Consider the following 18,583-nt stretch of genomic DNA (forward strand, 5'->3'; position numbering starts at 1 on the left):
TTCTCTTTCCAAAAGCAGGAATCTCTTACAGCCAGACAAAACCTTGAGTGAATTATTACAACATAGTGATGTTTGATCTGGTACCTGATCGTCTTGGTTAAAATCACAAATGACTGATTCTGTTTTTTTAACCTGCTTGATCTGAGTGTTGCCTCTGACACGAACGTTCTTCTTGACAGACTAACTGGAATCACTGCTACACCTTTATGCTGCTTCAAACCTATCTTTAGCTGCATTCATTTCAAAAACTGTAAGTCTAGTTAGTACCACAGTCCCCCAGAGAGCTGCCTTCTTCTGTCATATCTTCTATAAATGTTATGCTGATGACAGCAAGCTCTATTTGTCCACCTGTCACCAAACCTAGCAGCACTCTGCCCCGTCTTTGTTCTACTGTAACCTTTGCAAATTAAACAGTGATAAAACCTCACTGGCATCATCCAGCTTGTCTAAATGTAACAACCAACAGCTGCCATCATTGTTCACACCGTGTTTACATCCCGCATTGATTACTGGTGATGTGCGATACCACTGTTTTTATTTCAAATCTGATGCCAAGTAAAGTTTAAGCTGGTATCAACAATACTGATCTGATATGGAACAAAAATGTGATGTGTTTGGAAACGTTTTTTAAAAAGTGATGTGGACGGCGGATCAGCTGGAGGCTCATGCAGCTATCTATTATTTCATTACTTATTTCAGAGCCATATTTATTCATGTAAAAGAATTTCCGTAGTTTTAAGAATGAGGGAAATTCCCTTTGTTTAAAGATCAACACAAAAACCTGAACCTAGATGTCAGTCACTTCCCATGATTTGGTCACAGTGCTACATGTCACCAACACCTGTGTACCTGGACACTCTGTGAGCGATGCCTGTCTGGCCCTGTCAGCATCCTGTCCCTCCCCTCATCAGAAACTCATCATCGTTTTTACCTTTGTGTTTGTGGCCTCGCTGCACGTGTCACAAACCACGTCTTGGCTGTTTGTGGAGGTGAAATAGCTTCACAGATGACTGCATGGCGCATCTTTACTTACATATTTGGGACATCGCTGTGAGACGTGAAGAAGAAACAGTTCCTGCTGATCATTTAGACCATCCCAATAATACAGTTACCTTCCACTTTGCTCCTGTTTATGATAAACTACAAATTGATTAAACTATCGATGTTAATATGAGAATCGATTGTTGAACAGGAATACCCTCCGGTCGTTGTCTTCTCTCCGCCTCACTGTCCCTTTCTCCTGTTTTCCTACTTTGAGCTCTGGAGCCTTCAGCGGCGTTCCTTCATACCAAATATTCCCAACACGGACTCAAATCCTGTCTCAAAATGCACAGTTTAAACGGGCTCATTCACTTTGTTTGTACTTAGTAATCATTTACTTAGAAGTAATTTTAAATACTGTAAATGTGTTTGTCTTTGTTTGATAGTTTTCCAATGTGTGCACTTCAAAGTTAGTGTGAATTCTTCAGTACACTGCAGACGACTTCCTTCCTTGTGTATTAACTTTGTCAGAGGACTTTTGTGTCAAATTCAATTTGGCAAATTTAACCGTGATCCTTGTTTCCCTTTACGACCCGTCAGGCCTCCAGCCACGCATCTTTTTCCATTATGAACATGCCAGCTGGACACAGATACACACTAAATAACACCGCAGCATGTGTAACACCAGTGCCTGACAAAACATTGTTAGCTAAACAGCTAGCACTGGCATTGCCATTGTCACTGATGTCATATCCTCCTCCAGCTGGCTTACAGCTGCCTGGACCCTCAGACTCTGCTGTAAAGCCAAGATCTGAGCCACTGAGAGGAGGAAGTGTTCAGCAGTCCAGACACTTTGACCAGGATGACGTGGAACATGCAGGTACTCAGTGCAGGAAGTTCAGGTTTAGTTCAATGTAAAACACAATAAATGATCCTCTAACATGATGGGCAACAGGAGAGCACATTTATCTGTACTTAATATCCTTAAAGTATTCATCTGACTATTATTTATTAATATTCTGTTAAGATTGTTTTCTTATTGTTTGAATTTCTGCCATCGGGCAGATGGTACAGGGCGATAAAATCAAGCCCGAACACACTAAAACATTACTTCTGCCTTGCAGTGATTAAAGCATCATTTGTAATTATTACTGATGGGCTCGTTTATATATAATATAGTGAATGTATACATTCATTTTGTTTACACTTATCTATTCACATTTTATTTTAACACTGTAAATAAATATATTCTCATTCTGGTTTGTAAAACTTACATATTTTAAGTCTTAAAAGAAACATTTTAAATACAACCATGAACTTCTGTAACATGAAGAAGCTTAGTTAATTGTGTCTGCGTGATGGTGATATTTAGTGTTTTCAGTCCTGTGAACGCCCACATCTGTTTTCCTCTCGGTTACTCCAGTTTCAAAGCTGAACAAATAAATAAGGCAGCATGTGCACGACTAACGACAACTCAGGAAACTGTGTTCGTATCGTTGAGCTGACCCACTAATTAATGTCACAGATTCCACTTAATTATTATCTTTTTTAATATTATTAGTTTCATTTGTTTATATGTTAAAGCATTTTTTAGCATAATAAATCGCACTCTGAGTCATAATCAAATATTAATCACGTATCTGATAATATGAATACAGGTCATAGTTTATACAACAGCCCAAGATGAAGATAGTCCACTGTTTGCTTTTTCTGTTGGCCTCCAGCTTTTGCTGTGAAGGCGCCGCTCGCCACAGCGAGCCTCACGTGCTGCCCGTCTCTTTTCACATTGGCACTGGAAGCAAATCTGCTCTGTGGGGATTGAAACACTGGCCTTGGAGAGCCGCTCCAGCTCCAACGACAGACGGTAATCCTCCAGCAAACCCCAGCTCATCCCGAGCCCATCATTACATCTCTGTGACCTCGAGCAGTGAGCAGGGCTTCCGAAATGCCCCTCGTCCACCCTCCCTGTTTTCCTGCACTCCTTCTTCGAGAGAAACATGATGCTTCCTCCCAGCCAATTTCCATTTCAAAGATTTCCCACAAAATCGTCCACATGGCCCCGCATTAGACTGGTGGCAGGGGGGCACACAGTGCTGTCTGCTTCCAAATGTCTGTGAAAGTGAAGACACTGGGAGACGGAGCAATATTTTGCCGCCATGCAGCCAAAACACGGGGCAAGTATTCCTGACCCGACTTCAAAAGCTGCAGCAGTGAATGAGGCGAGGCTGAACCGTCACACCCCGAGCGCACTGCAATCTAGGCCAATAAAGGGACTCATGCACAGATTCACTGGAAGGAACTGCTTCAGTGATTTGTTCTTTCCATGATTCAGTACTTTCTTATTTCACGTCCATTTTCTTACAGTGGCCTCCCCGCTGAATAATGGAGAAGCAATTTAGTTGGCTTTAAATGCATGTTAACTGTAGGTTCATTTAATTTGCTGGCGCTCACTCAAACTTTGATTTAAGCTGTTAGCCAATTTAATAAAAAGTGGTTACATTGTGTCTGAGGTGCATTTTGAGCAGGAAGACGTCAGATTCACCCACAGAGGACATCGCTCTTATATTCTCTGTTGTCACAACTAGTGCTGCTGTGAATGATGCTGCTTTCAGAGCCAGAACGTGATAATAACACTCAACAATGACTCAGTGTCTCCTGTGAAACTACAAAGACAGTCATGAAGGTGAACTTCTGAGCGTTTCTTAAAAAAAGGAAAGAAAAAAGAGGTTTTTTCAAAAGCTCGCTTCTTGACACACACACTGCAACGTGTGATTTTATATTAAAGAGATACTACAAAAAAAAAGAGAACGTGCCCATTTATTTTTCAATTCCAAAAGCCATGAAACATTGGTGAGAGGATAAATAATGCTGACGCTTCTTTGCTGTGTGCAAGGGCATTCGTTCCATCTGGGCTTTGATTGAAAAGTCCCACTGCCCTGGGTTCAAAGCACTATTACATGGCACTCTGTCTGGGTTTTTCATCTCTGATGGGTATCTGGGGGCTGACATCGGAGACAGATATGATATGAGAGCCAAGGATGGTACAAGGATCGCCTCTGAAAATCAATCGACAGACAGTCCTACATCGGTCTCGCCTATTTATTTCTGCATCACTCTGAGCAGGCCCTTCATCAGAGCGAGCTTCAACACAAAGTCCCACAAATAAAACGAGATCTGCTCCCACAAGACAGAAAGAGACGTGAAATTGTGTTCTTTGTTTTTCCCTTTGACTCACTGGTCCCAACATATCAAATCACAAAATACACAGAGCTGCATGTTAGGAAGACAGGTCAGTTTTTATGTCAGCTTTGATTCGTTGCACGTTTCCACACCATTGGTGCGCTCACTCATAATTCTGTTTGCTTTCTTATGAACACAACATAATAAAGTCTCCCGTGGTTCTGATCTGATGGTGAGATCCTGCCAAAGGCTCACAAGATATATCTGATGGATTACATGATATTGAATAATTAAATACATAAATACAACTATCAATATTCAAAAGTCATCAAATTCACCTTTACCCCTTTAAAAGGTGTTTTAATCAATTGTTAGATTTTTGTAGAATAATAAGGAGCAACGACAATATATTCAGTTCAGTTCAATATCATTTTACTCATATAGCAACTGTTTATATAACAACAGCTGCCTCAAGGCTTTATATTGAAAGGCAGACGGACTGGTCCTGCATCCTGCTGTCAGCTATGGTCACAAATCTTGTGTGAGGTTGAGCTGAAATATGGAAATGTATCAGTCAAGTTCACAATAAGTGGGAAAAAAAGATTCCCAAAATTGTTATTCCAAACTCAGCAAGAGTCAGAACGAGACAGGCGGGAGCTGTTTGTGTAGCAGATGTGAAACACCTCCACAACGCTGCTTTAGCTCCACTGCTAACAGCAGCTGATGCTGACACACAGAGATTCGCTGCAGTTTATTTACAGACTTATTAACAGATATTGAAAGAACCAAATGTTGCACTTATTGTTACCTGAGTATCATAAAGGACCACATGAAATTTAGCTAGAAGCTACTGGCACACATAGCACATTTATACATATGTATTAGGGGTGCAACGATACACAAAATTCACGGTTCGGTTCGATACTTTGGTGCCACGGTTCGATATTTTTTCGATACTAAAAAAAATGTTCATGCCTTTTTAATTTGTCATTTATTAAAATTATAAATATATATTTTAACTCAAAAGTACAGTTTTTAAATTTAACCCTAACCCTTGTGCGTGTTTTTTATTTTGACAGCGTATGCACACCTGCGGACCACTTATGTGCAGCCCTGGTTATTTAGCTCGTCATATTGCAGCCACAGAAATTCTTTTGTCCATGAAACCATAAAGCTGCACTTTCTTTTTGCCTTATAGTCTGATTTGTCATAACTTCTCCGTTTTGTGGTAAACTTTTCTTTGGCTGTCACTTCTTCACCCCGACCTGTCTTATTTGGCTCAGCAGAACTAAAATATATATACTGCTGCTTTTACACACGCACTCACATAAGCTCAGCGATTCTCTGCGCGATCAACCTCTCACATGTTTAAGCTGCGGGAGATTTCACTTGTCATGTTTGCATAGTAAGCTAACGATTAATAAGACGATGTCAGAGGAATTGGTGCGCAAATTATCATCACTCACAGATCAGTGCTGTCGCTCTCTATACACAGTTCACGCAATTGCAAAGTGAAAGCAAAAAAACAAGCGCAAATTCAAACGCAACCTCAATATGTCACATATTGACAGTGGCTCACCGATGCCAATGACATAATTACCCAGCTACATTTCTGAAAGAATGCAAAAGCATTGACATATATTTTTCCTTCCTACGATAGGCCGACGGGCAGGGCAGAGATAGATTTTGGTAGCCCGACTGAAAAAATCGCTAGCTCCGGGACGTCGGGCTAGCGATATTGCAAGCCCTGTATCTGATTGAGGAATCACTCATCTTTGGAAAAGAGAGTTTATTACAGAGAAATGGCTCTTTCCAAAATAAAAGCTATACTATCCGCTTCTTCTGGGCTATATTCTCAGCAGCATAAGGAGAATCATGTGCTAACAGCTGTCTAAATGACTCGGCTAAAGTTAGTAGCATGCTTGTTGTTTTTGTCTTTGCACTAGGATGATGTCGGAGTAAATGTGCAGTCATATTCGTTGTGTTCCCACTAGTGCTTTCAGGTTAATCTCGTTGAAATGACCTTAACGCCACAACACGGCAAATCTCCGTTAACGAGCTACCGCCGATCGCTCCGTGCGTGGGGCTAGACGGCCAACACGTTAACGAGCTAACTGCGCTAACACACTAGTTCACACCCATGTAATTGAGCATTGCATGGCACATCCAACATACTGTTTTACTTTAGTCCATGACTCGCTTACCTTCAGGGTCATACGTCACATGAAAACCAAAATAATTCCAAACGCCAGATCTGAATGAGGGTGGGGGAGGTTCATGTTGTAAGGAGAGCTTAACTTCTGTCTCGCTAGCTTGCCCTGCGCTCTTCCTTCTGACTATGCTGTCTGTGTTGAGCGCTCAGTGGATCTGCGCTCGACAGTGCAGCCTAGGCGGAGTAGTCGAACACAGATTCACTGAGCGCTCCACACAGACAGCATCGTCAGAAGGAAAGTTGATAAAATAAATTACAAATGTTGTATTGTTCGATACATATGCGTACCGAACCGAAAGCACTGTATCGAACGGTTCAATATCGATACGAATATCGTTGCACCCCTAGTATGTATGTATCATGTGTCATGGCTCGTCCCTCCTAAATGATCCAAGTTCAGAAAGAGTTGCAGGAAGTCATTTTGGGTATTTTAAGCCAAAAGAAAAGGACATTTGTTTCATATTCAGCAATCCCAAAGTGTAGACTGTAGCATTTTATATCAGCTGTAGAGACACGAAAAAACAAAAACCATGAATATTTAATTCAACCAGAGTTTAAATCATCAAGCGTCTCGCAGGTTTTCTGTTGTGGACACTGAAGCAGACTAAATATAACAGCCATCTCAGCGATATTACAAAAACTATTAAAAAACAAAATAAACTCACCTCCTCTGAAAAGTCATGTTTTCACTCCCTAATTAACCCTCAGTCATCAAACGTTGGTGTGCAGGGTTGCTCACAGCTGTAGTGTTTTTTGTTCACCACATCTGTGAACTCAAAGTCAGACGAGTGTCAACGAGCTACAGAAGCAGGTCTGTAACACTCTGTGTATTCTCAAAGGACCTTAGTAAACACTGGCATTAGATTTTTACTATAATATTTGTTATTACATAACCTACAGAGTACAGGCGATAAGTTTTATTAAACATGTACAATGTGTCCCACTGTCACACATTTATATTGGCTTCCCTCCACAGCGAGAAGCTGACACTTTCCCTCACACAGTGTGGGTCGATCGACCGGCCACCACGTGAAGCTCCCGCTGAAGGTCAGCGCAAAGCTCCGTCGTCCAGACAATCCTAACATCGTTTTTTCTTTCTGAAAATGGAAGCTGTGCCCTCAGTGATGAACGAGCTGAGGTCGACCACAGTGTCTGCTGCAGTTTTAGAGCTGAGAGTGAACTTCTGACTTTGATGGTTGATTTAGGTACATTCTGAATATTTTACAGTTATTGAAACAGAGCACTTTGATTACTTTATAATTATATGAGGCAGTCTTTTCTTATAATTTACAAGGTTTATTTCCAAAACCCCCGAAATATATCACCACTTCATATTAGATAATATCCCATTTCTGAATATGTGTAGTTTATTTTTTGGTTTTTTTTCTTAATGTTTGCCAACAAGTGGATAAATGACAGAAGTTGAATATAATCACTCCAAACTGTAAAAGGTTATAGAAATAAACCACAGTGTTAACATTAGACAGCATTTAGTTTATGATTTATATTCTTTATAATATCCACTGAAAAATAACATCAGCATTTAGATTAGTTGCACAGATTGTTTCACAGATTTGACTCGGGACAAAGAGATGCAGCCAGGAGGCTTTGGGATTTACGGGGCTTCAAATCAGAGAGGAAGTTGCTTTTTCTTGATCAGTAACAAAACCTGTCATAATACTGAGTATTTTCTTACGATCTTACTGACCTGGTGTCTGAAAGGGCATTCTAAGGTTTCTGATGCTTCCTCAAGTAGCAACACTGTCGGTTTTTGCCACGTTGCTGACCATCAATATCCCAAAAATGATTGGTGACTTAAAAATAAACAAACTAAAACTTCCCTGTGAACTCTTACTGGGAAAGAAAGCATGTAGATTCTGCCTGGGTGGGTGAGTGAACCTGTGGAGCTGTAATTGTACCAAAGACCACATAAAACGATGTAAGCGTTGGTACTTGAACCAACTGACTGGTCTTTCAGCAAAGAAAGGCCCAGGCACTTCCTGCTCACACCATTAGTTTAGTACATGTAAAAACTATTGTGTGTCTGATACTTCCGCACTGACTCGATGACTGCTCTTCCTCCTGCTCTTATGGTGCCTTGGATTTTGTAGAAGCAGTGGATGTTCCCTCGGTGCTCGCATTGCACGAGTACAAGGTTACAACTCCTCTCTGCTACATTTTAGAGGCAGCTAGTAGAGCTAAATGAGACAGATTTAAGGTGGAGATACTGGGTGTTGCATCATTTTTACATCATAACGTGACCCTGCAAGAGTGTTTGAGGGCAGTTTTCTTCAAGTGCCTACTGTTTTCTTCCTGTCTCTTCAGTTCAGCAGCAGCTTTTCTTACACTTCCACCTTGCTACACTCTTATGAAGAAAGCTGTCTGTAAAGAAAGGCATAAACTCTGCTTTGCTGACAGCGTGACCTTTCAAATTTCAGAAATATTGCAGAAATATCCCACTTTGCAATGCAGTACCTCTAAAGGTTAACGACAGCAACCCATCTATTCATCCCTTCCAATCCTTCGCTTGGCAACGATCCAAATGGAGAAAAGTCTGCATTTGCAAACTAAACAGTTTAAGTTCTAGAGAATTAAAAGGATTAATCATCTTCCAGGCAACTGGGGCAAATAAATAAACAGGAAAAGCTTTCTGGCAAGTGCTGATGAGTGAAGAGGAAAAGTTACAGGTTGGCGAACCACATGAACTGCCCTCAAAACACAACTTCAGCAACCAACAAGCTTGAGTAGGTTAATTAACAAGCATGGGGCAGCTAGAGGCACAAACCAGAAAAATGCCGGGATTAGCTGTGTACACTTGGTACAGGGTCTTAAAACCCTTATTTCGACTCTAAAACCCATTCCATGCTGAAGCTTTGCTCAACAAGGTCTTCCCTGTTAATTATCCTTTTGGGCTAAGGGAGCGTAGTTATTGTGGTGGATAATGCAGAATGGACAAGTTTAATTCCACAAAATAATGGTTTGTTGTTAGGATTGTTACCCAGCATTGTTAGAGAGAGGACAAAGCAATTATTCTTTCTCAAATCCAACACATGCCGACAAAATGAAGCGAGTCAGTTTTAAAGGTGTGTTGATAGATTTAATCAGCCGGAGGCTTCGTTAGAGCGCCCCCTGGTTTCTCAGTCTTGGTTCTGTATTCTGAAACGCTGTGAGCTGTGACGGCTGACTTCCTTGACTTTCAGAGTGTTTAAGGTTGGTCACGTCATCGGTGGGTGAGAAGTTGAAGCAAACAGTCAAAGTTCAGAGGTCAAGTTCAACACATTTGGAGCTCGTTCAAGGCACAACTCCAAAACACTGCTGAAAGTAGACACTTAAACATCACACTCAAGAATTTCATTTCCAATCCAAAGTGCTGCTGCACAAGAAAAGGTGTCGTTTACATCATGTCAGTAAATGTCAAACTGAAGACGAGTATTGTTGGAGAATTACTGCCAGGTCTCCTGTCTGTGGGTTGTTAAGACAAGGTCGATGGCAGGATTTAGAAGCACATATGTTAACTCGGTAAGTGGATACTGGTGAGCGTTTGTTCGTCTTCTGGTTAAACCATTGACATTAAATAAATGCTACCTCCAGTTGCCTCTCCCCGTGGCCGTCAATAACCGAATAGATCAATGAGATACTCCATGCCATAAATTAATGCTTCTGCATCTCCAGCACAAAGCAGTTTAAGGAGATATTTCAGGTGGTACATGTGTTATAAACGGGTTATAACAGGTCGTTTTTCAAAAACTGAGCAAAACATCATCCTCACCACATGCAAAGCTTTTTAACCTACACGCACAACTAAACGTGGAGTCATATTTTACGACATTTTAAAGCAAAATATTAAAGGATAGTTGGACGACAACGTGAACAGGACTCATTTGAGTCCCAAACCATCCAATAAAAGCAGAAAACAGGCGATGAGGCGATCAGATTAAACAACCGCCGGACAAAAAGAAAACTCTAAACTATCAGTGCCGTCAAGACGCTGGAAAAACTTCAACTCGAGGTTAAGATGAGTGACTGAAGCAACTACCAGTGTTGGCACTGATACGTTAATGAGGACGGCACCATCGATACAGTCGTTTGAATGTATATCAGGAAGTGCTGAACCCTTTCTTCCAAGTAAAAACCTGCTTTTTTATTCAGCTGGACATGTGACAATAAAGCGATCGCTTTCTCTAGGGTGTTTTAAAAAGGCTCTAAATGTGAAACTGAAGATCAAAAATAGATTTAACAGATAGAAAGTCAGACTGTGCTGTGCAGGGATCACAGCCAGTCCGAACTGTTTATGTAGAAAACGCGTGAGTGTGAGATACGACACAGAGGCGACGCTGCAGCGGGGCTCTGTCCTTCAGGGCCGCCATGTGTTTCCAAGAGCAGGGAAACTTATCTGGGTGGAGATAATGATTGTTTATGTGAAATTTATATTATATAGTGTGTGAAGCAATAAGAGGAAAGACTGACTTCAGCGGACTCTGCCATTACATATGCGTTTCAATGAGGTCTCTCATCACTCAATCCGAGAAAGTAATGGCGGTCGGCTCTAAAGGCTAACTCAGCATGATACGACCGCCATATTAAACAGACTCTGGAACAGCTTGATAGACTCTATTGCCTTATGCCGAAAATTCCCTTTGACCTTGGGATGATCTGGGATAAGTTGATAGGTATGCATCTGTCAGTGGATAGTATAGTATGTCCAGGATTTTACCGCTCCTGCTTATATTGGAAACATCTCTCTCTTTTTATGGAGAAAAGGATTTCAGTGAAATGATACTGTTCTACTGACATAAGTAGTAAAATGCTGGTTTTATGGTTCTTTCTTCTCTTTCCCACAGTCATACAGTGTTTGCCCAGCTCTGCACACACCACACACACACACACACACACGCACGCGCACGCACACGCACACGCACACGCACACGCACACGCACACACACACACAATTATTATCACAGCTTTCCAGAGGCAGCAAAGCAGCTGCTGTTTCACTTGATCTTTTATAATGAGAACAGCAGCAACGAGTCAGTAATGACATCTCAGCTCACAATGCTATTCCAACACTTCCCGTAGCATGACCCCAGAGTCGCTGAGAAAACTCTGACTCTGGCTCACTGGAAAAAAATGCTATAGATTGAATTATGCGCCGCCAATAACAGACGCAGTAGGGGATTATATTAAGGTCTGACTGACATTTAGTGGATGTGACAAAATTGCCAGCTGTAGATTTTATATAACATGATCCAAAACTCTCCCTCTTCTGCTACCAGGCTGCAGGAACATGGGGCGCAGGACCGGAGTATACAGGAGTGATGCTTCAGTGCAGCGTGTGCTACAACTGGCTATATGCTCTGGGTTCCTCTAGTTAAAAATACATAAATAAAAATAAAGTTAATAAGACATATTTGCAAAACTGGGCCTTTTAGTGCTATAGCAATCCAGGAGTAACATAGTGGGCTCAAGTATGGGAAAGTAAATCTCTTTCAACTGTGGATATTTGGTCAGACAACAAAAGGAATATGAAAACTACATCCCTGGTTTCTGTTATTGAGTCTGAGCATCTATGACTCATATTTTCAAAGGTTTTGCATCTCATGCTGGGAGCACACCTGCAGAGGATGGAGACGCTACTGTGACATCACCAAACGTTCAGAAACTCATCTTTGGAAAAAGTCTTAAGATCGATGAAGGATAGACGATAGTTTATCAAACTACAAATGTTGGCTAAGTGATTATCACTTGTTACTGTTGCTGAAATATTAGTGGCTAGATTAAAGTTGATAAAGAAATTTAAAAAATACTCTCGAGCTGTTAGTAAGGTTGTTATAATTAACCAAAACTAAACTAAAAATAGATATGGAAGAACAGACTTGAAAAACATAAAAACAAAATAAAATGATTTAAAAAAGCATCATTTTTGTAATCTGCTTAGTAAAAATGTTATTCCAGTTATTTCCAGTGTTTATTGAAACAAATCCATAAACAAACATTTGTTAGAAAATCAGCTTTGGAAACTAATTAAACTGCACTGAATTAAAAACTCTAAATGTAAATAAAAACTAATTATAAAACTATATTAACTCTTGCAGTTAGCTGTTATAGAGTTTCTATGTCAAACAGGTAACTATAGCAATTTATGTAATAAAGACTGAAATGCTTAAAAACTCTCAAAAAACACAAAAATACAACCAAATATTAACTGATAACTTTTTAAAAGAACCATAATCTATGCTGTACATCTTTGGTGCTCGCTTTTGTTGATTTTTAAAGAAATGTTCTCATCCTTTTATTATTTGTGAGCTGACCTTTATCCTAACTATGCACGTTAAATATGTATTTAATGATGGATGAACCAGTATAGAGTTCACAGTAAACTGCCTTTACTGTTAGACGTCACAGGGATAGCAGGGATAGCTCAGTAGGTAGAGTGGTTGCCCCATGATCGGAAGGTCGGGGGTTCGATTCCCCTTAACAGCTACCCTGAGGTACCCCTGAGCAAGGTACCGTCCCTACACACTGCTCCCCGGGCGCCCAATGGCTGCCCACTGCTTCACTGAGTGAATGGGTTAAATGCAGAGAGCAATTTCCCCACGGGGCTCAATAAAGTACAATAATGTACAATAATGTACACACTTTCTTCTTCACTGTAGCCGCACACGAACTGTTAAAGTCAGTGTAAGTGATTAGTCCCAGTGCTCGCCATGATGAGATGATGTTTTGATTAAATCTGTAATTGCTCACGTCTAACAGACAACATTGATTTGTCCAACATCACGATGACAGAGATGAGCTGCTCATTTATGTTATCAAATTAATAACCGCTGGTGTCGTCTCATTCTGCTCTAGTTCATACCAGTAGTCCCTGAACAGCCTCCCAATTAGATTGTAGTGAAAGAAACAAAACCAGCCTCTGAGGTGCAAAGAATCACTGGACAGCCTGGAAGGAAGTGTAGGATAAAACAGGCCGACGAGCTGAAAGAGAGGTCATTACTTAGCATGTTTGGAATTCTGCAGCCACATTTAGTTAATATTCAGAGCGATAAATAATTACTCAAAGCAAAACTATAATCTTTAGGTGTCAAGGGAGCTATCTTTAAAGAAAACTATATACAGAGCAAACAGATTCATGCAAGATGACTGATGAAAAACTTTCTTAGGGATGGAAACTTTGCAAAAGTTATACAAGAAAATAAATAAATAAAGAAGAGTGAAAAAGGCCCAGGCAGCAGAGTATTTGATGCCACGCATGGTTGGGCGAGGGAAAGCTAGAAACAATAACCAAGATGACATCTGAAGACTCTCTTGGTATGCTGTTTTGACATAACCTTGTAGCTGCGAGTGTGGGCTGCAAAAATGTTCTTTCAGGGTAATGTGATCATGGTGGCAGCAATTGTTGCTAATAAAAACGCCATCCACCTGTTTCCTCGCCGCTCGTAGATTGGTGTCCGTGCATCCAGACAAGTCAAAACCATTTCCTCTAACACGTGCCAGGCCATTCACAGACGTCCATATGAGGCCTTACTAATAATAAAACAAGGGAATTGAGCTGATCGCTCCTTTTTCCATCGTTTGTTCTTTTTTTGTATCCTCGCGTTCTCATGGGATGCCTGTTTTTGTCATTCTGGTTGCAGCAGCAAAACTGAAGAAAATGTGGTAACAACAGGGTGAAAACCAAAGTTTTTCCAGCTGGCATTAGCAGGGACAGCCCAGCAGAAAAAGCCACGGTTAATTATCTAGTTAAATGTGACAAACGTTGGTCATTTGTAACAGTCATTATATTTTGAGGAAACTTTATTGCTGTTGTCAGTTAACATATTTGGCATTTACATATATTCTGACTCACAGCAAGCTTTCTTTCCAGCAGAGTATCTGCTCACACCGTACAGCACTAATGTTCAGGCAGATTCGTCACCTTCAGTAATTCTGTTGGTGTTTAAACCACCAACCTTCCCAAGAGACCCGTCGCTGATCTGGTAACCTGAGGTCACAGCTCCAGTAACTGCTCACATCAGCCTGTTTGCCTCCCCTCACCCCCAACCGCTCACCGAAGATGGCCGCCCTTCTCTGAGCTGCCAAAGGTTTCTTCCTATTAAAAGGGAGTTTTTCCTTCCCACTGTCGCTTGTGTTTGCTCACAGGGGGCTGTCTGATTGTTGGAGTTCTCTCTGTTTTATTGTATCCGTTTTACTAACTGGATGTCATGGTCCTGGGCCGTGTTGGCCCAGTATTCTTAGTTCTCTTGTATTTTTGTATTCAGTTCCCTGTTTAGGTTCTGTTTCCTGAGTTGCCCTGTTATGTGGTTCCCTGTGTGCTTTCCCTTTGTGACTCTCACCCCCTGTGTGCCCCTCTATGTATTCATGAGCCCTTGTCCCCTTTCGTGTTTTATTCCATGTTTTCCCCAGCCTGTTATGTCTGTGTTCTCCCCGTGCTCTCTCCTCCTGTCTGAACCTCTGTGTACTTCCTGTTTGACTCTGCCCGTCTCCCGTCAGTGTTATGTTCACCCCGCCCTGTCTCGTTATGGTTATCTGTGTCAGCTGTGTTCCCCGTGTGTTCCCACTTTCCTCGTTAACCCTCTGTGTATTTCTGTCTGCGTCTCCCTCTGTTCGGCGTCGCGTTCTCCCTCATGCTGTGTGTTATTCTCCCCGTGGTTCCTGGTACATCTCATGTTTAGTTTTTCCAGTTTAGTTCAGTACTGTTTTGCGTTTCACCTTTAAGCCAGCATTAAAACTGTGATCTTTAAGTTTATCCCCGTGTCTGTGAGTCTGCATCTTGGGTCCTTCTCCTGCCTGCCACACAACGAATCATGACACTGGTAGGGTTGATTTGGTGCTACATAAATCAAATTAAATGTAACTGAATTAAACAGGTTGGGAAATAGTTATTATTCCGTCACCACCGATGGTTCCTAGGTGGTCACCAACTGGTTTCAAGGCCTGTGTGACCGAACCAGTTTCAGGTGTGAAACTGTGTTTATGCGCTCACCGTCCACCCATGAAGCCCTGTTAGAGCTTATATAGCCATCAAAGCACATTTGGACATTTAGTTTTGTGGTAAAGTGATTTCTGAGGGTTCTGATTCAAAAACATTGAGTTCCTGAGTAGGGATGGGTATCGTTTAGGTTTTATCCGATACCAGTACCAAACCGGTACTTTTGAAACGGTGCCGGTGCTTAAACGGTGCTCAAACCGATGCTTAAAGAATGGAGAACCCAAAATTGGTCCAAAAACCTCTCATGTTGTTTTTTTTGTAAAAAGATAACAATGTTAGCCTTTTCTGCAGCTATGGGGCATATATGGTATTACTCTTGGCTGGAAGCAGTGCTTAAACAATGGAAAAAACACAAACTTTGTCCAAAAACCTCTCATGTTTAACTGTTTTCCACTTTTTCTTTGGTCATTTTAGCCTTTTTGTCCAGGGTGAAGGGAGCATCTGCCATCAAACAAGAAGACAGCTGCATGTAGCTATGATGATGTTTGCTAGTTCACCTTACATGCATTAATGTAATAACGTGGTTAGCCTACTCAACGTAAATTACACACAAACAACATGAAGCTACTCACGCAGAGAAGAACGGCTGCTGCTGCATCATCATCCTCATCATTTCTGCTACACTGGCAGGGCTAGGGGCCAGAACTCTCCTCTTCGGGTTTTTGGGGGATGTTGCTAACTCCGGGTCCGATAACAGGCACCACACTGCAGTAGATGTGCTCGGTGTGAGGTCTCGCAGCAAGCTATCAAATACGGCGCATTTCTCAGCCTTTGCACAGTATCACCTTAAAGCACTTGTTGCAGGCTGCTGAGTTTGCATCTTTTGCTGTGAAGTACAGCCAGACTTTGACTGCTTTACCTTGGGCGTTTTTCATTTGTAGCTTTGCTCTAAAAGAACGTACATACCCGGGCCCGCCTACTATCCTCGGAAAGGTAAAATGATTGGCTGGAATCCAAAGTGTATCACAGCTCAGGAAAAAAAAGCACCGAAATGTGCGCTGCTTTTCGGTCTGGTTACTACCATTTATGTCAGAACCGATACCGGTACCCATCCCTACTCCTGAGGTCCAATCATTGATTTGAATAAATGTGGGAAAAGTAGGAACGTTTGCAAGAGTTAACACAAATCGTTCAGCTGGAATTGTCTGACCTGAAGTCACATTTAGTCCACTCGTTTGTCGCTGATGTCAAACTTTTAAAAATAATCTGCACTTGTCCTGAAAATGGGTCTTTACTTAATAAATAAAAAGTAAAAAATGGTGTTTATTAATATGAATAACCTCAAAAAAGCCAAAGCATCAAAAGGCTGAGAGTTTTCCTTCCCTTATTCCCCTTATTTCCAACAAAGCTGTGAATGCTCACCGTGTAATGTAAATAATTTAAATATAAAAAGACCTCATTCAGCTACGGACTGTCTTTTTAAACTGTATGAAATATAAAACACCATGCTTGTGCCTTCAGGGCACCCAAAAGCTAAGAATTGCCCAGCTGTTTGCTCAGAAATGTCAGCAATGGCTTAAAAACCCTACATTGTTTTATTGGCTCCATTCTCCAACTGAGCCCTCGTGAAGGACGAGTTTGAACCTCTCCAACTCCTCGTTCCACCTCAGCGTTTTACTTTCCCCGAGGCTGCTTGACTCTTCGCTCTCTTGTTGTTGCTCCCTCTGCAAAACTCCTCAGCAGTTCATTCACTCGAGTGCAGCTGAAGAGCGGTCTCTGATAAGAAAAAAAGAAGTGTAGTAGGAAATAATTGGTAGTCATTTGTTGTTTTTTAAAGCTGCATTCAGCTCTACGAAGAAGCTTTTGTCCACTACCAAAAAGAAAAAACCCAACGAATAGATATTGATGCCAACAGAGAATCCTCACTGAGTGGCTGCTAGTTTTTAAAATCTCTCGAGCGCTTTTCATGCATAAATGCTGAACGCACTTGTGGAAAACGAAAATGCCAAACCACTGCAGCCCACAGAGTTGTTGGCATCACACGGCAATCTGCAGCTCTGTGTGAATCATTTATGACTCAAATCCATGCAAACCTCACCTGTTTCAGCGGAGAGGGCGGGCGCGTTGGGATGATTGAGAAGAAATTCAAACGTTTCGGAATCTCGAACAAAGGCGCGCTCCTCGCCGGGGTGAATTAGATTAATCTCCCCAGCAATTTCAAAGGTACCCGCTGCTGTTCGCCACATAACAGGAGGGTAATATCGCTCTCCCCGAGCAGTGAGGATGTCAAACATGAAACAGCACAACACCCAACAATACAGCACTGCGTGCAGCTCGCAGTTATTCGGTCAGAGCAACCTTAACCTTAAAAATGCTCCTGGCTGAATTCGCACGGCTTTGTAGGAAACACGAAGAGAAGAAAATGACAAAGTGAGAAAAAGAAATGAAAAGGCAGTTGGAAGGAAATCCAAGCCTATTGTGCTGCGTTCCTATTCACTCGCCCTACACTTTGTGCCTGTGCATTAATAGTCTTTGCATTAAAGGTAGGCAAACTTGTCTTTGATACCCCCTGGGTGATTTTTTCTTTTTTGGTTGGGCTATCAGAGTAATGCTCTCTGACAGAGCCATAACATAAGGCCGCTGGATCAAAAGGCATTTTATTTTATTTTCATCTCTCGTGGTCTCAGCCAAGACTCCACTGAGCGAGAGAGAGACGGACAGAATGAGACAGAAATAGAAAAACAGACCAGATGACGGGAAGGCTGACAGGCAGGTAGTGGAACAGCCTGCGGTATGGCACTTGGCCCTCTAAATATCTGGGACGTTGCTCATCAACACATTAATTTCTCTCCTCTTGCTGAAGGAGTTCTTCCATTAGCTCATACATAAGTATTTGGGATAGCGAGCTGCAGACGATTAATTCACTCACATCAAGCCGCCTCTGATGATACGAGTGCTCCTCTCTTGTGAAGTTCACATTTCTGTCTCATCTTTCATCCTGACTGTACGATGACAAATGCAGGGTGTAAGGGCTGTAGTGTTCCTGCAGCTTCAGCCGGCGAATTCTCTTATTTAAATGTGTTTAACAGCAATGTTACATCGTTACCACGTGGACCTCGTTGTGCCTGTATGTCTATATAAATGCACATATAGATGTGTGTTTATTTTTTTAGCATTACAAAATGAGATATGCATTTGCATTTTCTCAGAAGGAGCTGGACTCAGGCAGCATTGAACCCTTGTCACCAATTCTGTTTCTCATTTTCGTGAACAGGATCTCG

The sequence above is a fragment of the Rhamphochromis sp. 'chilingali' genome (assembly GCF_963969265.1).
Source record: "Rhamphochromis sp. 'chilingali' genome assembly, chromosome: 5".
Classification (NCBI taxonomy): Eukaryota; Metazoa; Chordata; class Actinopteri; order Cichliformes; family Cichlidae; genus Rhamphochromis; species Rhamphochromis sp. 'chilingali'.